This window comes from Sturnus vulgaris, chromosome 2, assembly GCF_052056855.1.
Source record: "Sturnus vulgaris isolate bStuVul1 chromosome 2, bStuVul1.hap1, whole genome shotgun sequence".
Taxonomy (NCBI): domain Eukaryota; kingdom Metazoa; phylum Chordata; class Aves; order Passeriformes; family Sturnidae; genus Sturnus; species Sturnus vulgaris.
This window is the reverse complement of record NC_142244.1, coordinates 105,106,403-105,129,234: the sequence shown is the minus strand read 5'-3', so window position 1 is coordinate 105,129,234 and position 22,832 is coordinate 105,106,403. Positions and strand designations below refer to the sequence as shown.

General features: G+C 41.1%; 1 protein-coding gene across 5 annotated transcripts in view; it reads left to right on the top strand.

Moving 5' to 3' along the window:
* Positions 1-15,497, top strand: part of SMPX (small muscle protein X-linked) — a 50,629-nt gene extending 35,132 nt beyond the window's left edge. For all 5 annotated transcript variants that reach the window (XM_088160273.1, XM_088160277.1, XM_088160276.1 and 2 more), the window contains exon 5: positions 14,417-15,497. The gene's annotated coding sequence lies outside the window, so the exon portion shown is untranslated. The remainder of the gene's footprint in view (positions 1-14,416) is intronic.
* Positions 15,498-22,832: the final 7,335 nt, after the last annotated feature.

Here is a 22,832-nt window from a genome sequence, read left to right as displayed (position 1 = left end):
ACAAACTGTCCCACTACCTGCAGTAGCTTTGAAGAAGCAAGATAATGTGAAGAATTGAGCATATCCTGTATAGACCAGATGTCAGAATACACAGTTTTCTAATGCAGTCAGTAACATGTCAGTTTAAATTAACAGCCTGGATATGATGTCTTGGCTTCATGCTTTTCCATCTCTGAGGAGATCCTCTGGGTTAGGTGCAAGACGGCTGTCAAATTTTCCAAGCTGATTAAGAACTCTCACTTTTCCATGGCAAAGGAGCCATAAAATCTGGGATGAGACTTAAATATGCAGAGGAGCCTTCAGAGAATGTGGGTTATGAAAAACTAGGTTGGGTTTTGAGTTGGCAATCATTTTCTTACCACCCTTGCCTCTTCCTTCCATTTGCTGTATTTTTCAATATATTTTGCTTCATACAAAGTGCTAAGAATTTCAGGAAAAGTATTTGCAAAGTGCACAGAGACCACTAAGCCTGGATTTAAATGTATTGAAAATAAAACCACAGCCAACTTCTGTCTCACCTGTGAGTATATTTGCAGGGATGTGACCATTGTCTCAGGCCCTCTTTTTATTGCACGTGCTAGAGTTATATTGAAAGAAAACAGGTGGATGATTAGTACCACAATTAATCACAGTTCAGTCGTGCTGTGATATTATCTGTAGGCATATCAGATGTACACTATATTTATATGGAACAACGCTCACTCATACATTATGAATTCTGTGAGAAGAAGCCATATGACCAGGAGAAAGTAGCATTTTTAGAAACTGTAACTAGCACAGAGAATCAAATATGGGTTATTTGCAGTACAGGCTGGGTAAGGTGGCAAAAGAGGCAGGATTCATGATGGATAAATTGGATATTGCTGCCCAAATAGAGATAGCTGAGATTTCTATTTTTTTTTCTTGGAGAGGAAGTGTCTTCAAGATCACAGAACTTGCTGCTGATGCATTGGGAGCAAATAAATCAGTGTGGGAGAGCTTAGGGATAGGACTGGTTCAGGTTTGGCAGTGCTTGGCTGGTCCCAACCCCAGCGCCCCATCTGCCCATCCTTGTTCCTGCAGTGCAGCTCTACTGAGGAGCTCACAGCTGAGGAGAAATAACCTCCCCTGCCTTCAGAGCCCAGCAAGAGCCACTAAATGTCACTTCAGCTGAGTGGCACCTCTGGGCATATCTTCTCTTTTAGTAGCAGAGCAACACTCTACAGTGTGTGCTGCTGTCACAGAGCTTCAGACTGTCCAAGTGCCCAGGATATCCCTGAAAAGTCCTGAAAGAGCCAAAATTACAGCAGAGCTATGTTCCTTTCCTGAGGCTTCCAAACACACACAGATCCTGGCAAAGCCCTTGCTAGTGCTTGGCTCTAGGAAGCTTCTGAAGTGGATTATCTTTGTAACTTTAATTGCAGTTTGGTTTAAAAGTGGGGAGCACATCAGGCAGCAGCAGGGGAGCATCTGCAGGATGATTCCTCCTTCCCAGGGTGGCAGGTCAAGGGGCACAGCCCTCTGTTCAAAAAGGGTCTGTAGAGGTTACACTGCTGCATGTTTTCCCTTTAACTCCAGTAGCAGAAGCAGGTAGGTTGTGCTGCTGCCTTTCTGTGTTTCCCTGGCTACCACAGAAATGTGGTTGTTTTACTTTCCCCAGCCTCTTCTCAATAGTAATGTAAAGGAACAGTGTGTCCTTCAGCTGCTTCAGCAATCTGAAGTGCTAAAAATGCAGAAGACTCTTTTCTGACAGTCTTCTTGTGCTTCTGGGTTTGCCATTAATAAAGACTATTTTTTCCCAAGCCCTGGTTTTCAAATGAATTGTGGTTTTGTCAACTCTATTGATATAATGATTTAGTACAGAGCATTGCCTAAAGGGTTAATGGTGAATCTAGTTTATTTACACTGTTGGTTGTTGATAGGATGTAGTTTTGGGATTTTTATATTTTTCGGGGGGGGGGCGGGAAGGGGAAATAACTGTTACAGTGAAATAAACCTCAGTCAAAACATATCAGTAAATACTGCATCGTGGCAGTAACTCTTCAGGGAAACTAGAGGGCAAGCTTCTAAAGTACTTTGAGCTCTGCAAACCTGCAATTAGGTATCTCCTCGGCTTCCCAAAGAAGTGCTAAGTGCCTCACTCCTAGGGGGCTGCATGTTTAATCAGCTAAACGCTTTCAAAATACTGCCCTGGGAGGGCTCAGGAAGCCTGCTGCATAAAAATAATAGTCATTGCTGTGTGTCAGCAGTCAAGCAGCTCCTATTGTAAGTCTGCTGATTATTATACCCAATGTAACTGAGTTGTCTTTTGCCTATTCCTCCATTTGTCTCAAATTTTCTTGCCAGGAATTGTGTCTTATTGTGTACTAGAAATCACCGTGGGCCAAATAGGGTTTTATTATTATTGTTATCATTATTATATGTGTGAGTACTGCTTACCATCTACATGGGGCTTGGCTTCTGACCCATTCATAAAAATAATTTTTCACTTCCTTTGGGTCAGTCTTTGAGTCTGGGGGAAATTTGGTGTACAGCTCATTTCCAGAGCTCGCAGTTGCCCAAACGGATCTTGAAGGGCAGCGTTAAAGGGTTTGGCATCACACACCTGGATGAAGGTGCAGATCAATCCTGCAGGAGGCTGAGATGAGGCAGAGGCTGTGGAACCAGTTTAGGAATGCCAAGTTTATTTCATACTGCAGATTTAGACCCTGCCCTCACCTGAACCCCAGGGGAGCAGGAATAGCTGGGGTTAAACCATGCTATTTACAGTGTGAAAAATTAGGGTGTTTCTCCTCTGATTTGGGAAGCTATGTCCAGCAGTTTCTGAATGTTAGGAGTGTTGTTCAGGGATTAGGGGGTTTGAGTCTGTCAGACCTGAAATTACTGACCCTTGGAAGCCCCCAAAGTCAAAGAGCAGCACCAGCCTCCTGGGCAGCTGCTGGGATAAAAACTGGCCAGATCACTCATGCTCAGTGTTCCATTCTGCATCAGGAGAATTGCTGAAAGCAAAATGTTTCCATAAAAAGTTATATTTCCAAAGCACAAAACTTTCCCAGTGGAGAAATGTTCCATCAGAAAAATGTTGGACCATTTTGACTCTTGGCATACTCTTAGGTACAAAAACTCATTGCATTTTAAATAAATTTCAGCAGTCTCAGCCCATGCCAACTCTCAAGCAGCAAATCAAGCAAACTCGGTCTTTTCTCCAGTAATTATCCAACCTGATAATTCTCTTGTCATTTCACCCTTTTGCTTCACTGAAGGAAGAAAGGACGTGTTTGCAGTACACCAAGATGCTGTTTACTTCTATTTTCATTGCCCTGGAACTTGAAATTCATAAAAAGTCATGATATCAGTATATACATAATTTTAATCCCAAAGTAAGCATATACAAACAACCCCAAAATCAATTACCTTCAGGATACACATGAGCAGACTTTGTTTTATAAAACTTTTTTTGAACATAGTAATTTCTGAAAACATTAAATGTGCCTGTTTTTCAGGGACAAACATAAGACAACAGTCTGCCTTGCCAAAGTTTAAACACATGGCTTTTGAAAGTCTAACCAGTTAACACCCAGTGCTTAGACCTTTAAAAATGGAAAGTATTTGCAATAAAAAATGAGTAGCAGAGCTAGGATCCTGGACAATATGTGAATTCTTATGGGTAATGAAATAAAAATCTTCAGACAATATTGAAGTCTGATAGGAAGTGAAAAATCAGGCAGTATGGAAGCTAAGAGTGAGTGTTTGTGTTTTTGTCATTGCACATGGATTAACATTCTCTACAGTCTGCCTTATATTGTGTTGCCTGAATTTTATGATTCATAGCAATTTTCCTCATACCATCTCATAGCTACAAAATTATGCATGGTTACAAAACAAGCACAGCAATGCTGAATCATCTTTTCTACATACCAGTAGGTCTCTGAAGTAGCCTACCTCACTTTAAGTATAGGGGAAAGAAAACTTGGTATTGATATCTTAATATTTGAATATGAATAACCACTATTAGACTTCATGTTCAGTCTTGACTGATTAACTGATGCTTATGTGAGTCATTTATCAACTCAATATTATTTTAGTATGTGCTTTTTATCATTGAGTTCCTCAATTTTTTTGAAAAAGGAAAAGCTATTGACTCCACACAAGTCAGCTGTCAACAAAGATCAATGGCACTTTAGAAATGCCATTAGAGAGGGACTCCATAGGAATCAGCAGTGTGCCAAATATTTCACTTTCCACAGTCTTTGTCCCTGCAGCTCTACCATCTCTGGCAAAAAAAAAAAATAATTCTTACCTTTTGCTTACCATTTTTTAATTTAAAAAACACAAACAGTATTTAAACCCTTTGTATGTGAAAACCATGCAGACATGAAGCAGTGTTGCTCAGCACTGGGCGTGTGTCTCTGGAGAAAATGCCAGCTTATCAGGAGTTTTAAGTGGCAGCCAGCATGACAATAGCAAAAGACATGAGCATTCAGGTGTGAAATCATAGAACCTTTCCAGCAGCAGCATTTTGCTGTGTGATAGGATGCATTTGGATTTATGAGAATGTTTCATACATAATTTCGGGTAAAGCTTTAATATTTGATTGGAGAGCCAGCACAAATGAAGTCCCAGCATAAAAGAAGTCCAAGGCCAGTGCCTTCTCTTTTGTGCAAAACAACTTGAAAATCATTGTTCATAATTTAATTATGTAGCACAGTTGTGCATTTTAGAGTTCATATGGCATGAGGCAGCACAATCTTGAAAGTGATAGCCCACCCTTACAGTAGTTTTTATTGCACTGTTTGAGGGACTACAATAAGACTGCTGAAAGGATTCACCTGGAAGTGTCTTTACCCTACCATAAAAATATCAGTAAAAATAACATCATCTTTCTCCAAATTTCAGCCTCCCCAAATCAAATATTTTTCTAGAAAAACAAAACTGGGTGGCCTGAATTTTCCCAGAAAAGCACAGACTATCTGGGGATTTTCAGTTTCCTGAGAATGAATCCAAATTTTTGTCAAGAAGCTTTGATTTGTTAGATTTCCAGCTCTCTGTCCACCCCAAATAACATTTCTGAGTACTTGCAACAGCTGTTGTTCAGCAGCTTCAAACCCTTGATGCTGTGGGTCTGGTGCAGACACAAGACATTAAGATCATCACAAAATTTGACAGTCCAAGCTACTGGAGGGTTTGCAAGGCTGGGAGATGCCTCAGCAACCATCCTCATCCTCCCTCTGTGCCAGGCACAGCTCCAGAGCAGGCAGCAAGGGCTTGGGAGGTGCAAAGTGGCTTTGGTCCCTCTGATGGTGCTGTCCTAGGTGGGGTGGGAGAGGGTTTGGCTTTTTGGAGCTGTAATGCTTCTGGTGGGTTCCCTGTTATAAATGCATATTATGGTATTGGCTTTTTGCAAATATTAGGGTGGATATATGTGTGGTGTTGAGATGCTTTTCAAGGTATAGTTTTCCTTAGCAGTAACATAGGCTGATAAAGTGTCTTTGTGGTAAGTGAACTACCTGCCTGGTTGGATAATACCCAGTGGAAACACCTGCTTCTAACATACCAATTACCAGCACCAACCATCTATAGAAATTAAAGAGCACAGCCCAAATTAAGACTAATAAAAAAATAAATTAAAACCACAGCCAAGAGACACACATGCTCTAAAAAGGCAGACTCAAGGAGTGGCCATGTAAAACAGTTCCTGGAATATAGAAAATAGTTTACAGAAAAGTTTGGAAATGTATGATGGGTCTATGAATATGCAACAGGCTGATGAATTTAAGGGGTGTCTCCAAAACAGCAGGGGTGCTCTTGGCTGAATGCCAAGCTCCCGGCCATTATAAACTTTTGCTTTATTGTTTGTCTCTTATTGTCTGTTATTAAACCTTTGAAAATCTACCAAGAAAGTGAAGCTCATTTTTCACATTCCCTCACGATCCAGCCCGAATCTGTGGCCCCCACACTCTCAAGTCACTTTTGAGGCAATCCAGGAATTCCGTGTTTTAGCTGTATAATAATTTGCCCATGTTTGATCCGGGTTATGGATTTCAGTACCAATAATCGTGTTCCTGCCTTTGTACTTCAGCTGCAGACACCTCTGAGGTATTTTCCCCACGTCATCTCTGTGGTGGGCTGCCAAGTGCTGACTGCAGGGAGCCTCTGCAGCAAGAGCTCTCACCACCATATACATTTTCTCCTAGCTGGAAGCTTTGTTTTCAGAGACATGCCCTGGCTGAGAAACCCCAGTCAGGCAATTAACTCTCAGAGGGTGCATTTCATATTGCATCACCACTCTCAGTACGAGAAAGATGTTCCATTGTTTTAAATGTCACAGCTTTATTTTAAACTTCCTTTTTAAATGTTTTTATTGTTTATTTTGGGTTTGTTTGTTTGTTTTTCTATACTGAATATTTGACCAATTATTATTTTATTTGTATTACTACTTTGTCTGGTCCATTCTGTATAGATCTTTGTCTTGTGGACATCACAATTATCAGTCCATAAGGGCTCCTAGCAACCTCTTTTCTTTTTCCAGCTACACCACCACCCAGGTGCATTGCTACTGGCTATTTTCCACCCTGTGCCTGCAAGCAGCTGAGTGGTTTTGTTTGTCATTGGAGAAATCAATAGGATTTGTTGCATCTTAAAGGAGGTAATAAACACTTTGCAGGATCAGCCATTAGTCTTTGGCTTCCTCACTGATGAATTTGCTACAATGATAATTACTGAAATTTCACGTCTGCTGTTATGGGGAATGAAAATTAAATACAACTAAATTGTCCAAGAAATCCCTCTCTAATCTTACCAATATAAAGTTTTTGCTATTTAAGCTCTTTAAGTCATTTGGCTTCATTAAGAGACTATTTGGGTGTACTTGCTAATATGGTCAGGATGATACCTGACAGCAGTGACCAAGCTTTTGAGCGATGCCTACACTGGAAATCAAATGCTTTTTAATGCAGAGATTGTATAGGTGAATGAGAACCACTTAACATAACCTCAGAGAACAATTTTCCCTATATTGATAAATAATTGCAAAGAACAATAATTATAGGCACACACCTGCATGGACTTGGCAGAACTTACTAAAGTGCTAGAAAGGAAAAGTGAGTTTTTTTTTCTTCAGAAGACACTAATTTAAAAGGGAGAAAGTGCTGCAGCATAGTTCTCATTAACAAAGGTAAAAAGAGCCACTGCAGCTCCTTACCAACAACTTTAATCACAGCATATGGCATATGCTGCTTAATCTTTGCTAGCCATTATGAATCACAAATGACCTCATACAGTCCCAAAGCAACTGAAGATGGGTCTGCAAAATCTTTTTATAGGGGTGACACTTTAAGTTATGAGAATTTGTAGTGAAAATGTTAATGAAAAGCAGAAAATTGAAATGAAAACTTGATTTTAATTTGAGGTAAGCATCTGTTACAGCCACTGTGCTTTAAAACCTGTACAGTATGGAGAGAAAAATCTAAAGGATAGCTCCAGAAAAAGTCACTACAAAAGCAGTAATAATACCAATAACAGAGAGTATACCAGAATTTATATAGGGTTTTCATTGTAATAACATTTCAAAGTGTACTGCATAATCAGTCCTTTAAAATTCAGTCTCTTTATGTACTCAGATATTATAAACTTCAAGATATGCTTTGCCAGCTTTAAGAAACTGTTGGTTTTTATCTTTATAAACAATGTATTTATATCTGCATTTGTTGTGAATCCATTAGCTAAAAAATCCCATGCTCATTAAGGTTCTACTTCATGTAAGCGAGAACTGGAAGCCCAGCATAATGTTTTAGGCAGCTTTCTGATCTCAGCCAAGAAATGCCCAAACAAAAGTAAAATTATAACTGGTAAGGCTAAAGAGATGTGGAAATTCAGAACATATTTCTATGCTCTAGAGGTTGTAGTGTTTGTAACATACTACAAATGCCAAAATTCTTCAATTAATACTAGTCAGGAGGTAGGGATATTTGTTTCTTTTTTTCTGGAAATGCTGATATCTGAGGGGGTTTTTTCACTTTTGAAACTACTACTTATTGCAATATCTTACACTCCACGTATATTCCACTTACAAATAAAAGGCAATACAACAAATAACAAGTATCATGTCTTTATGGGCATTAGGTCTTTCAGGAACAAAAATTTAGAATTTGTGTTGATGTGAAAGACTTTTATTTGTCAGCTGTCATCTCAGAACCACTGAGTGAAATCGTGTCCCTTTTGCAAGTTCCTTTGGTCTGAAAGCTTTGTATCGGTGCAGGTACCAAGAAATCCTGATAACAGTATTACAGGAGGAATGTCTCCACCTGACTTTTCCCGTCTGAAATGAAAGGGTGTGTTGTGTGTGACTGGACCTGCTGTTACACAGCACTTGGCTGCAGCTCCTTTGTGTGTGCACGACTGAGCTGCAAACAGTGAAAGGGTCAAAACTGTCCTTCCCTCCCCATGTCACACTGTCTGAACTGAGATGTAAATTAGAGAAAGAACATATGTATGTCAAAAGGAGCACAGGGCCTTCAACAATTTCTTCATAGTGAAGATACCAGTTTGTTATTAAAAAGATTATTTTTGCATTTTGGTGGAAAATAATTTTTACCTGGCATTCTTTGTCAGACAAATTGAAAGAATAAAAATTCTGACCTTTCTCTTTTTCCTTTGAAACCCTGCATGTATGTGTGTGTGCATTTCTATTTCCACATGCTTTCTTACATGTTTTTATTGACTGTAGGTAAAGGGGGAAAAAAAAAAAAGGCAGTTAAAAAAATAATTTAAAAAAAGGCCTAAATGTTTATCTTTCCAGTATTTCACAGGGACAATGCCCAGAAAATATAAATGAGAGAAAACATATTTTAAAAGACATATGATATATGCTCAGCTATATGAGAGTTGCTGTCATTATTCTGACAGAGATATAACACATGTGTTGAAATAATTTGTAAAAACACATTCAGGAAAGCCCAGTTTAATTTAAAGTAGGATCTTTCATTTAGTCAACCAGATATCTTTGGAAAGGAGTCAAAGGATGAACTCCTTCTCCTTTGCAACGTAAAACATCTCTCTGGCATCCCATCATGGTATTAATATGTTAACCTGGAGCACATCTGACTTCCTGCTGCTTTCTCTGGCATCTGTGTGGACAGTGATCTCGATATAAATATCAATATATTTAATTAATATAAATATTAAAGTAGTTGAATGGGTGAAGCTGATTGTAGCAAATGCTGCCCATCAAAGGGGGGTGAGGGAGAGGAATTAAAGATCCACTGGCACTCCAGGTTACTGTCTCCAAAAGGTCAAGGCTTTTACCAGCTGTGTGGGAGAATTAGAGAGTCTAAGGAGATAGTCTGGCTTTATTTCCCCTTGACAATTCACTAGGGCAATGAAAGGAGACATGTCCCTGGGTTTACCTTTTGCCCAGGTTTTCCTTCTGTAGAGCAGTGTGTTTGTAATTCCAGGCTAGTTCTGCTCCAGACTAACAGACGTTCATGACCTCTGTCCCCTTCTTACCTTACTGTAACCAATACCCTTTTCATTCCCAGTGTGCTATCTGCTGGGAATGGCCAGATGTCTTTTAAATGACATAATGGCAACAAAACTATTTCCTAGGTCTCCTAATTCCATAAGAAGTCATTACCTTCATTTCCCACTTGCACTTCTGAAGGGGCATTTTTTAACCCTTTTTATCAGTTTTTCCAAATGGTGCAGAATTTTCTTCAAGCAGCCATACCCGTTGTTCGTGTGTAATTCACAAGATGTGTAATAAACACTTCCAGTAGCTTGGAATCTTTAGTGTGGATGACTTAAATCATGATCCATAGCCTGGCTAAACAGTGTTGTGAAGGCAAGGGCCAGTTCTCCCCCTGTGAACTCTGTGTCTGCTCCCAAATAGAGCCCTCCTTGCTGCCTCTTTTTGAGGGCTGCATTTATGACTGAGATAGTGGTGAGTAAGAGATCTATAAATGGGTTCTGGTGAGGAGTAAACATCATGTGGCCGTTCACTTTGGAAGCTTGTTGAGTGGGAGGCATTTACTGAACCTTGGTGCACTTGCTATAATCACTGATCTACTTTGAAGTGCTAATGTCTGTTTTCTCCTGTGTTAAATTGCTTCTTATAAAAGAGGATGCCTTAACAGAATTTTGGGGTTAAATATATAGGGCTGGAAACTATTGAAATAAAGAAAAAAAAAATTAGAGCCCAAGTGATTCATGCATGGTCTTTACTTATATAATATTAGCACCAAATGTGGTAATTTTATTGCATATATGGAGATACAGCCAAAATCTGGATGGATTCCATGTTTCTTCTTCTTTCAGCTACCATGCTCTCTAAGAACAGAAAACACTGACAACTGGAATTACTAGTGGTTTTTTTTAAAAAGAAATATTTTGTCTGCTTGCTGTTAACTAGTTAAATGTTTTCAGAGAATAAAGGGGAGATGCAGCATTAAAAACTGTAGTTTTGAAAAAGGAAAAAAATAGTGAGATTATGCAATTAATTTCTTTACTTGCATTTATTTTTGAAGTTGCATCTACGTTAAATAATTTCTTATATAAAAATAGCTACTGCTTTTTTTCTGTGGTCAGAAACCTCAGGGATCCAGTCTTTTTTATTCCAGAAGCTGACACTGGCATCCGACTGACTGCAATCATAGCCTTGCAGATTCTCAGGGAATGCAGAAGGTCTTGAGGGCTGAAAAGCCCTCTAATTCCATGATTCAAAGCGTTCCTAAGCATGTGCTTATGTCCACCCTTAATCAGGACAACCTTTAAGCATTTGCTCTCAAGTATATTCTTTTTTTTTAATGACTGAGGGTTGTTCAGTGCAAGGTTGAATGGAGCAGCGAGGGAGTCTGGTGATAACCTGCAGCAGCTGAAAGAGTCACCAGAGAACATAACTGGGAGGAATATTAATGTACCATAAGCAACCTGTTCTTGAGTTTACAGGCTCCCATTGATCTCTGGAGGAGTTTGTGCTCTATAAATAGCGTGCCTTTGGGAGCTGGGACAGGGAGAATTGGAGCTGGCCAGTGGGAGGTCTGAGTGGATTAGAGCATCACAGGGAGATAATGGAGGGTCCACTGACTGCAAAGGGAGCTTAGGTAGTAATTATAAGCAGCCAGAGAGCAGAGAGAATACCTGAGAGAAAGATAATACAGCTACCAGGTGTTAAAATAGCACCACTTGCAAGCAGCATGCTTTAGACAAAATTTGAGAAAAGTGGGCTTGATTTTCCTCAGCACCTGAGCCCTAAGGAAAGATTTATCATCATGGCAACTTGATTTTTTGCTTCTTTTGGATGGCAAGTGTCAGGGTTCCTGGGAGCTATAGTTTTTGGTTTTTGTTGCTCCTCCTGCTAACTAGCTACTCTTGTAGGCACGTGGTCTCCTAGGAAGGCTGGGTATCCTTTGGTTAGAGCTGCTGTGTCCCAGTTGTGATGGGGAAGAACTGGACACAACAGGTTTTTTGGTGAGTCCACTGCCCAGTGAGAGACCTATGTCATGGCAAGAGGGAAGAAGAGAGGTGCTTGCTTGGCTGAATGGGGTACAATGCCAGTTTGGACCTTTCAGCCCTGAGGTATTAAGGGATATTGATATTAATATTGATTTCAGTGGGAGCTGAAGGTCAAAGGTGTGGGAACTATGAGGAAACAAAGAAAGGACAAAGAAGTATTTGAAAAAAATGGAGCACGTGACCAAAAGTAATGCCATCAACCAGGTTACTTGTCTTACTGGCAAAACAGTAATACAGTTTATAAAAACCATGCTGTTTTAGTTTGTAAACTCACTGATGGCTCCACAGCCAGGCAGGGGCAAGAAGGACCTTGCACATGGCCCATGAATCCACCTTAGCCCTTGTGAGTAGAGGACAGCTTCCCCTGGCACTAGCAAAGCCTCTGCCAGACTGACAGACGGCCTGAGCCTCCAGACCACCTCAGGAAAACATCCAGTCCAATGTCATTGCTCAGGGCCATGTCCAGTCAGGGTTTGAATATCTCCAAGAATATCTCCACAACCTTTCTGGGCAACCCAGACTAGTTTGACTGCCCTGTTTTATTTCCTATTTGGATGAAATTCCCTGTATTTCAGTTTGTGCCCGTTGTCTCCCTTCCTGTCACTCAGTAAGGAAAGTCTGTCTGCATCCTTTTTGTACCCAAAGGCTTTGTACCTATCTTCTTTGTGTTATCACAATTCTTGGGGCCCAGCACAGTATGGCTGTCAGGAGGTAAGGAAAGGCTAAACTACTTAAAGAAGATAAGCATGGAGCTCCCATGCAAGGCAGATGTCTCCTCCAGGGTGACACCGGCAGAAAACACAGCCTTAAATCTAAGATGCAGAATCTGCTAGAAAGGTACCAAAAAAAATTTAATCCTAAAACCCAGAATTCTAAATTACAGCTGTCCATCATGCCACAGTCTGCCCATGGTGTGTTTGGAGGCAGAACCTGTCACTGGCCTCTTTCAGCAGAAGAATCAGAAAACACCTGTGATGCTGAGGACCACACTGTGCTCAGATTTGCCTGCTGTGCCCTGCACACTCTTTGTCCTGATCCCAGGCTTGAGGCCTCGTGTTCAGTCATAGCCAGCAATGTTATTCACATACCACTTGAGAACAGCCACCCTATGATACACAGGAACAGGCACGGCAGATTTTGAAAGAGAAAGGAGAATAATCCTGAATGCTGAAGCACATGGAGAGCATGTGTAGGCAGGAGGTAATTATACAAAACAGGATTACATGTGCATGTGTATCCCAGGGAGCCATCAAATACAGTCCTAAACTTGGATTTTGCTTTTGAGATCAGGAAGAGAAATACCTAAAATTACCTGACTGGAAGGAAATTTCAGCTGGAACAGAAGAGTGCATTGCCTTACTGAGCCAGCTGAGATGGCTACATCATTTGACTGCTGATGGCCACAGAGTGCTGGTAGCACTACATGTGTTATGGCCACTTCACTGTGGGCAATGACACCCTCTCACTTTCTTTCAAGACAAGTTAATTAACATTTGACTTCTTTTTCTAAAGGCTGCCATCACTTTCAAGCAATTGGTGTAAGTCATGCAGCGTTTCTCTTAATAGCACCTCTCTTCTCCAGGAAAGAGTTTCTTCTGGAAGCTGAGCAATGCCAGCCTTCTGAATGTCCCTCCACTGTTTGCTCAAATGTGCACAGCCTGCATGTGTCCAGGAGTGTAAACTCCCTTCATGTAACAGATACATGTGAGATACATGTGAGATATAGCAGGTTGTCATTTTTTGTTCTGTCCTGTAACTTCTTATCTGTTTTCTTAGCATTTGTTCAAGGTTCATGAGTTCAATAAAATTTAACAAAAGTAGACATATTCCTCCACCTCAAGTATTTATATCTTTGCTGATTAAACATATATGCTGAGAAAGTTAGTGACTTGACCTTCTGAAAGTTAATTGCAAAGCCTGTTTTCAGGTTTTCAATATTGAGCTGTCTGGAACCGCTGGTATCAATAGCAGCCATGGTATTTCTTAACTTCAAAGAGAACAGAAATAGGCCCTGTGCTGGGCTTCAAATTAGCTGTGACTATGCAGGAAAGAGTCACTGTAGCCAGGTCAAAGGAAGCTGCTCATCACCCCCAGACAGAAGCTAAGTGCCCCCCAACCTTGCTTTAGATAAATAAATAAATCAGTGGGATTTATGAAAAGAACACAGAAAATACTTTGCTACTCTGTCTAGAATACTGTCTTCAGTGCTGCTCAGTCATGAGAATTAAAGCAGAAATAGGGGAGAAGTGGAGTTGTGACAAAACTAGTTACAGGGAGATATACACTACCAAAAGAAGAGAGGCTGAAAATTCCCCAGGACTGTTCAGTTTGGATGGAGTCTCACCAGTGAAGACTCTAATGAGCAGAACAGAAAAGGCAAGAGAAGAGGATAACCAAAGCAGTTTTAAAAAAAATTAAAATGCACAGATATATATATGTATTTATCAGTAAGTAGTATTTAACGGTAAAATTAAATACCAATTCGATTTTTATGAATTGCTGCATCCCTACAGCCTGCAACATGGCCACACTGCTGATCCATGGCAGGATTTGCCTCCTGTGCCTGCTGAAGCAGTGGCAGGGCTGGAAGGGCTGGACCTGCCCAGCTCCCACTCTGCTGGGAGGCTGGGGGTGAGATGGGCAGTGGGGTGGGGCAGAGCCCCAGCACCTGCACCAAGGGCTGAACTCCAGAATCATGTCTTGGCAGAATCATGAAGTTTCATCAGACAGAGATCTGGAGAGTAGGTGGGAAAAGCTAGGGGATCAAAGATTTGTATTCCCTGAGCCTGGCTGTAAACAAGTGCTGTCAGGAAAGGAAAAATTGCAGATCCGGGGAGTGTCCTCCCTCTCACAGCTTTTCTGCATGGTCTGAAAATACCTGTGAGTGCACTGATAATGATTAACTTCTGGTCTTGTATTTGTTGCACAGGTCTGACAAGTGAAACTGAATGGATTCCAATGAATGGAGAAAATTTCAAATATTTTATATATTTGTATGAAGACTCTGAACTTCCGAATTCTTCAATACCCCATAGGAAGTATCTTTGTACATTTATATCAATGCTTTCTTGTTGTCCATTTTGTTTAACATAGGAAAGTAGTGCTGAAATAAAACAGAACAAAGCAACTAGCAATGAATGTGTGTATGTACAGAAATAATTTTGACCTGAGAACGGGGAGTAGTGTAATTTGAAGTTTGAGCAAAAGTAGAAGAAACTTTAAAAAACACATCATTATTTTCAATTAATTTGGTTCCTTTCTTTTTGAAAAATGTCAATGTGTACAAAAGAGTTTTTAAATGACTTCACAAAATGCAGAATAAATGAGGAATATAACATGTTATGTCCTGTTGTGAGTTCCTAATCATAGAAGAAGAATCATTTATAATGTATAGTAAAGGAAATGAAAATATTAAAAGCAATTATCTTTATGGTGAGCTGAGCTTAATTTTTCTTTTGTTGTAGAGACAAAGTGTTTATTTTCCTCCAGAATCTAAAATGCACTTCTGTTCTGCTACTTATGCATCACCTTTATACAATGAATATACAAGATGGGAGGTAACTGACAGAAAACCTGCAACCTTTATTCAAATAAACAGTCATCCAGCCTTGATGGAACATGTTCATGAATATAGCTTGAAGGATCATTATCTTCAAAAGTGCAAATCAAAAGGGAACACTGGGATATGGATGCTGGGCTAAAGTAATGTATGATCACAGCACCTCTTACATGGAGTGATTAATCCTTGGTGCTTGCTTTATATGGACTGTACATAAAAGAAGACTGTTTGATGCATATTCTATTTTTGGAAATGAGATCTTCTTGTTAGAGAAATTTAATACACTGTGTCTCCGTGGTCTCTTTTATGTTACTTACTGTAAAGGGATAAGAGGAGCTGTTTTTAATAATATTCTTCTAATGCTGATTGAAACTATTCTACATACTCTAAAACTCTCTGCCTGGCTCTTGTTTATTCAAATAAAATAAAGATAATTATTCTGGTTAGAAAACAGATTTCAAGTCGAATATTACTTACAATGACATCCATTTAATTCTTGTTTGCTCCACCAGATAATACAAGATCTAACTGAAATTAGTTTTGAATTTTAAGTTTCCATATATTTGCATTACTTTGTACAGGAAATGAGAAAGGAGCTGTACTCACTGCAGCTCAATTAAAATGGCATTCTTGTATTTTTTACTTTGAATATGCAATATCAACATTGCTTACTGTCCTGCTTCATCCTTATATGCTCTGATTTCTCTTAACGCATTTCATGGAGGTGAGCATCCCTGAAGGACAGGTTGAAATGGAAATGTCAAGAGATGGAATGAATCAGGAGCACCTTTCATTTACATCCCAATGAGATGAACATGTCTGTTCAATTCAAAATGAGCAATTTTCCCCAACGCTGCATTATCAGATATTGGACTGCATTGTTCCTACCAGTCTGGAAATGATAAAAAGGAGAAAACACATCATCCCTTGATCCAAAAGCACACTGAAGGTGAGATGAGTCAGGGCCTTGGCTTTAGTTTTCTTTACTCACTAAATAATACTAATTTCAGAGAATTGGGGAAAGTTAAACCTCATTTCCCCCCTCTTTTTATAGTTAGGAAACTTCACAGTGGAAATTCCAGGGGATGGAGAGAGTTTGGGCCACATCCCAGTCTTCACACCTGAACGTGTAGGTGAAAGAAAAAATCCCATCCCTGACAGGGAAGTGTGGTTCTTTTGCCAGATTTCAAATCCTTGCTTCCAAATGGAGGGGGTACCCCCAGGGGCCATGAAACATCTTCAGAATGGGGAGGAACCAGTCAGAGGCAAAGAACACTTTTTCTGGGCTTTGTTTTTATTTTAAATGAAAATTCTTTCATTTCCTTGAGACTGGCAGCTAATGGGGAGTGGGGATTAGTGAGAACTCTGAGTTAAGTAGTAGGAGTACAAGAGATTCCTAATAAAACATGGAATTTGCAAACAAGTACTAGGAAAAAAAGGAGGCTGTGAAGACTCTGTGTGTCTCCGCAGCAAACAGTTTACAACTGGTCTGAACCATCTTGTGCTAGTGAGGTTATTTTTCATCTCAGCTGTATTAATCTGACTGTAAGGCACACACAGGCCAGTGAAATACACTCCAAGCAACTCTGCAGTCTGGTACTTCTGGTATGGGAAATTCTATCCCCCAGGTGTTAGATTTTGGCACAAATTTAGAGAACGATTGAGGTCTTATAAAGAAGAACAAGCACAGAGATACATAATAACAGATCCTGCTAAAATCATGCCCATTTCCCGTGGTGACATGGGAGTCTTTGAGGGTGTGAGCCAAAGTCACTGACAGATGCACATTAACACCTCCCTAGTGAGCACCCCTAGAGAGGAGCCAGGGGAATGGCTGCACCAGAGCAAACACAGCTGAAGCAGAGACACTCCCCTCCACCTCTATCCTGACCTGTTCATTGGGGGACCCACGATATGAAGCTGGATTTATAAAACCCCTGGATTCCAGTGTCCTGGTGTCTGTACTGTGCTGGGTGAGAGTCAATCAAAGGGTCAGTGCTGCCCCTGTGTCACCAAGCACTGGGCATGAAAGGTGGGGGAGAGCTTCCTGTGTTAACTCCCTACCTGCTCTGCATTGTAAGGGTTTTTTTTTGTCCTAATGCCAAAAAAGAGATTTTTCTAATCTAAGAGAAATTACTCAACAATGTTGTAGCAATATGTTCTGTTAGAAAAAAACAGAAATAGGTATCATGCAGTACCCACAGCAAAGGGTTTAGTCTAATGAGACAGCACGACCCCAACACATTTGGGAAAAGAGTTTTTAATCACTGGCCAGTGAACAAAATCAAACTCTAAGGATTTTTCTGATTATCTGCACAGAAAAATCCAAACACATTTAGCTTAGAGGTAAAGACAGAGGTAAAATAATAATGATTACTGTTACCTGAAAATTTTGGGGAGTTTGAATGTATCCCGATTGGTTACTCTGGTTTAACCACTTTCAGTTTAAAGATTATATGGCTTCTGCATTTCTGAGGCAAATAGTGTTATTTGTCTTAAAACTCTGGAGGCTTGGATTTATGCATTCATTTGAATTATAGAACTAAATTGTTAGTTTTGTCTTTTCTGTGATGGTGTAAGCTAGTAGTAAAAGCAAGTAGTTTAAAAAAAGCAGTAAAAGCAAGGCCCCACTGTACTGCTTTACATACTGTATCAGTAAAATATCTGTAGTTACATGCAATTGTGTTTATGGATGTGAGTTCCCCAAATCAAAGCCTTGAGGCACAGTTCACTGACTCCAATGGCATCTCACTAGGACTGTGCTCAGTGTACTCACAAGGGTGATAAAGAAGGTCCTTTTATTTATCTCTTGTTTTATGCAGTCTGTAAATTATTTATGAGAAGGCATTAAAAAATCTGGAACTTCGGCCATTTTTTATTATAAAAAATTGATGTTGAGAGAAGATAATCACAGAAGATGGTCCAAGGAAAATAGTTGTATGTTTTCATTAGCTTTAGGGGCAAAATATTGAAACAATTTTCTTTTGCCCATGTGACTAAGTCCCAGTTTCTCTAATGTGTGCATATTTAATTTGAATGAGTTTTTGCAGATTAAATAATGCATTTGGAAGAAAGATCCTAATTTTGGTATTTGGGCTGCCTAGTATTATTGGTGCATGAATAAATACAAAGAAAACTTCCCCTAAAGCTAGTTTTTCAGTCCTCAAAAAATACTGCAGCCCCAAGATAAAATATTCAGAGACTAAAGAGCTGAGGGTTGGATGTAAGATCAAACCTAGTAAAATCCAGTTTTCCCGTGTCTTCAAAAGAAGTTTAAAGCCATTTATAAAATAAGCACACCTATCCATATATTATATTTACTTCCCACTGCATTATTTTGCAGTAATCTGTGAGGTGGATGCTTTCAAAGACATCCTACAGAAGACTGGTGACTGACTGCAGGTGCAAATGAAGTGAGAGTGCTCTGGCCCTGATACCAATTGTGGGTTTCTAAAGCACTGGTGGATGCTAACTCTTGTCTGGTAACTAATTAAATTTGATTCTGTCTGGGTGTCATACTGTGAAAAGTGATTTAATCCTTCGCTGTATCTTTAGTGAAACTGGAACTAAATTTGTCTTTGTTACAGATGCTGCATCCATAGTGAATGATTTTTACAGGTACTGCAATAGTTTCTGTTGAGAGTAATCTTCATCTGATACAGTGGTTCTTCCTTTCCATCTAATGCTTTCCTAGCTGAGCAATTGCAGAGTTGTAGTGGTCCATAACACATCTCCCTTCCAACAGGAGGCTGCCAATCCAAGCTCTGGCATGAGTAGAAATGCAGAAGTAAGCATGCAGCTGAACTGGACATTGTAATGATGCAGTACATTATTTCTATCCTTAAAACAAAGCTGTTGACCATGTGAGGCAAGTTTGTGCACAAGGGGCAGGATTCACACTTTTTTTGGGGCATGAGGAGGAGCCATGTGAGTGGAAGCCAAGGGCTGACACTGGCCAGCTGCCAGGTACCCACCAGAGCCACTCACTCACTCTCCTCTGCAGCAGGACAGAGGAGAGACAATTTAACGAAGGGTTCAGGAGCTCAGGAGTTGAGGTAAGGACTGGGAGAGATCACTCATCAAATACCATCAAGGGCAAAGCAGGTTCAACTTAGAGATATGAAGAGAATTTATTGCTAACAAAATCAGAGCACGATAATGAGAAGTAAAGTAAATCCTTAAAAACACCTTCCCCCCACCCCTCCCTCTTTTCAGCTCCACCTCCTTCTCCAGCTGTGCAGGGGGACAGGGAATGGGGAATGATTAGTTCATCTCCTGTGGCTTCTCCTGCTGCTCAGGGAGAGGAGTCACTCCCCTGCTGCACCGTGGGGTCCCTGCCATGGCAGACAGTTCTCCATGAGCTTCTCTAACCTGAGTCCATCTCACAGACCACAGTCCCCCTAAAACTTCTGGGGCATGGCTCTGTTCCCACGGGGTGCAGCCCAACAAGGACAGGCTGCTCCAGCCTGGAGCAGGGCCCTCTCTCCACAGGTGTCCCACAGGATCACAGCCTCCTCTCAGACATCCCCCTGCTCTGGTGTGGGCTCCTCCACGGGCTGCAGGTGGATTTCTACATCCCCATGGATCTCCATGGATGCAGGGGCACAGCTGCTTCACCACGGGCTGTACCAGGAGCTGTCAGGGAATCTCTGCTCCAGTGCTTGGAGCACCCCTGCCCCTCCTTCTGCACTGACCTTGGTATCTGCAGAGCTGCTCCCCTCGCATATTCTCACTCCACACTTCTCTGGCCAAAAATTACAACTGTGCCACACCTGACCTGTGTTGGTAATAGTGTGGCAGCAGGAGCAGGGCAGTGACTGTCCCCCTGTACTCAGCACAGGTGAGTAAAGTGTTAAATCCTGTGTCCAGTTCTGGGCCCCTCACTACAAGACTGAGGGGCTGGAGCGAGTCCAGAGAAGGGCAGTGAACACTGTTCAGTGGTGGACTTAGCAGTGCTGGGTTAAAGGTTGGACTTGGTGATCCTGTCTTTTCCAAACTAAACTATTGTGTAGACAGGATAACCAACTAGAATCTGTGATTCTAAAATCCCTACTGCCATACCACTTCTTTCTTCCCAAATTTTTGAACAGATAGTTCAGCAGGCTCACCTGGGCAGGTCCAGCGTGTTTGTGAAAGATTTGTGCTGGACTGAACCATGACAGATAAATGCTTAGAGGAGGCCAAAGACATGAGGAAAAATCATAAGGCCCTTTAGATCGTTATTGTTACTAAACTTAGTTAAATAAAACCCCCATATTTCTCCTTGCTTTCCCCCAGCAGTCCTTGTGTGTGCTGAGGTGCTGATTAGGAGACACTGCCGAGCAATGGAAGAAACAGCAGAGTTTGAATAAATACAGCTCTACTTCTCAGTGTTGCTGGCTGCTGTCACTGCTGCTGACAAGTCTGGCCCAGGCCTGGTGAGCTACAATTATAAGGGTCAGGAGAATATCCAGATTTGTGTTTTCCTACAGAAACTAGGTAAAAAGCACAGATTCTTAAATGTCTTATGGCACAGACAGGTAGCAAACGCACACACATACACACAAAATCAAAGAAAACAAATAAAGTCCTGTGCCCTGTGAAGCACACAGTGTCCTCCTCCTCCTCCCTCTTTCCATGACAGACACGTGTCACTGGAGCTGGGGTATGGCTTACCAGCCCTTTGGCCTTCACAATGTTCTCAGCACTTCTTGCACACTGCCTGCATTCACATCCCTACACTCATCCTCTGTTTTTATTGCTGAAGGTTATCAAGGGTAAATGAAGGCCTCCAATGCCCCTTTCTATGGCCAATTTAGATCTCTCAGATAATCTCCTGTGAGGTCACCCACCTCTTCTAAATGTCATGCACGCATGTGATCTGAAGGCCTTCACAGTCTGTTCTCATGCCTGAATGACATCCCAGTGACTCAGCCACTAACACCTCTGAATGAGGCCACCCCTTAATTCCCTGCTATGGCTGTTTCTCCAATAAAATGTTACTGAGCATCCTCAATCTAAGAGGGGGCAGTGCGAGGGGTAAGACTTCTGTGGAGCTTGGGAAAATGACACTGGATGGCACCACATAGTTGAGAAAATTCATTTGACATCAAATTCTTATAGACATGACTCAGATGGGACATGTGGGCTCTTCCCTAGCCCTTGAGAGGAGAGGAACATGCTCTGCCTATGTGACACATCCAGCAAGGCAGCTGAAATCAGCTTTTTTCTGACTTAAACCCAAAGGCCGAGTCAGCTGCAGGTGTAAGTGAAGCTCTGCCGGTTTGCACCATGGATTTATCACCAGCCTCCACCTGGAAAAGAGCCCCAGCAGACCATGAGGCTCTGGAGGAGCCTGATTCAGAAAGACCTGAGGTGGGACCACAGCTTCCAAAACATCTTCCTGCTGGGATGGAGACAGGCCAGGAAAGTTCCTCTCCTTCCCTCCTCTTCCCTCCAGCAATTCCCAGGCTCTGCTGGCCTGGTCTCTCCTGGGATTTCACCCATCTAGCCTGCTTGGTTGAGGCTTCCTGCCCTGCTGTAATTCAGAGAGCTCCTCACATCTGTGGGGGAAAAGCCTAGTGCCCAGGATTTCTAGTCCTCCCCACAAAGCTGGGACTATCTCATCCCTCCGTGAGCTTCTTTAGTGTGACTGTGTTTTCCTTGTTTTCCTCCCGGAAGTCATTCAGTCCTGCTGGAGCAGCAAGTGCACCAGCACTTTGGGGAAGTGATTTTGCATTGCAGGATTTCAGGAAACACAATGTATATCAATGTTGAGGCATAATTCCTCCAGAATTTGTTGTATCCCAGCAGTCTCACTGGTGTTGGATCGTCTGGCAAACCTTTACCAAGAGCAGCTTCCAGTTCTTCAAGGGGGTCTCTCTTCTGCACCTTTTTCAACTTGGTATGGTACAGCATTAATCAGGTAGAAGAATATGGCTGTTGTTAGTCTTGCTTATTGTTTTTTTGGCTTAGTGATATTTTGCACACCTTGTTCCGTCTCTTCAAGAAAAGAGAGAAGAAAGTGGTGTCCAGAAATGCAAATTAGTAACATCCAGAACAAAAATATTTCTCCTCTACCAATCTGAAAAAGAAAATTACCTGTTTTATTTATCTTTATGTCATGTAGGAAAAAAGACAAGAAAAACCAGCTCTGACATCAGTGGTAGGGAAGCTCATTTCCACACTACTGCATTCAGTTGTCAAAAATGCATTTTTATAGATCTTTCTCAGCAGAAGTTCTCCAGTGATGACATCCCTGGGAAGCAGTTTCACAAAGAGCAGTGGTGTTGGGCACTGACCTTCCAATGGCTCTTCCTGCCAAGAGAGGCAGTGCTTTCAGGCAGACACTTTGCATGCCCTTTGTCCTGTGCATTTTCAGCTTACTGACATGCTTAGTAAATTTTGCAAACAGCAATTACAATATCTCCAAAACACCACACACCAGCGTGCATCCCAGGCTTTCTCCTATTTAAGGCTTTTGTTTTTCAGTAAAGCACCTCTATTTAGAAAATCCCTTGTGTGAATCACCAAGGCCTGAGTACTTTGTGACTGAACACTTATTAGAAGCAGAAGATCCTTAAGTACAGCCCTCACAGGGATTCAAAATGCCATCTAACCCATCTCCTTGCCTCCAGACAGATTTGTAAGGAATATATTCTTTACAGTACACTTTAAAGATGATGCTATGGATGGTGGCCTCACAACCTCCCTAGGCAACTTGTCCTAGCTTTTTGTTATTTTTACTGTTAGAAACTGTTTCCTAATTTAAAGCTGTTATTATTGACCTGCATATATATAACATATA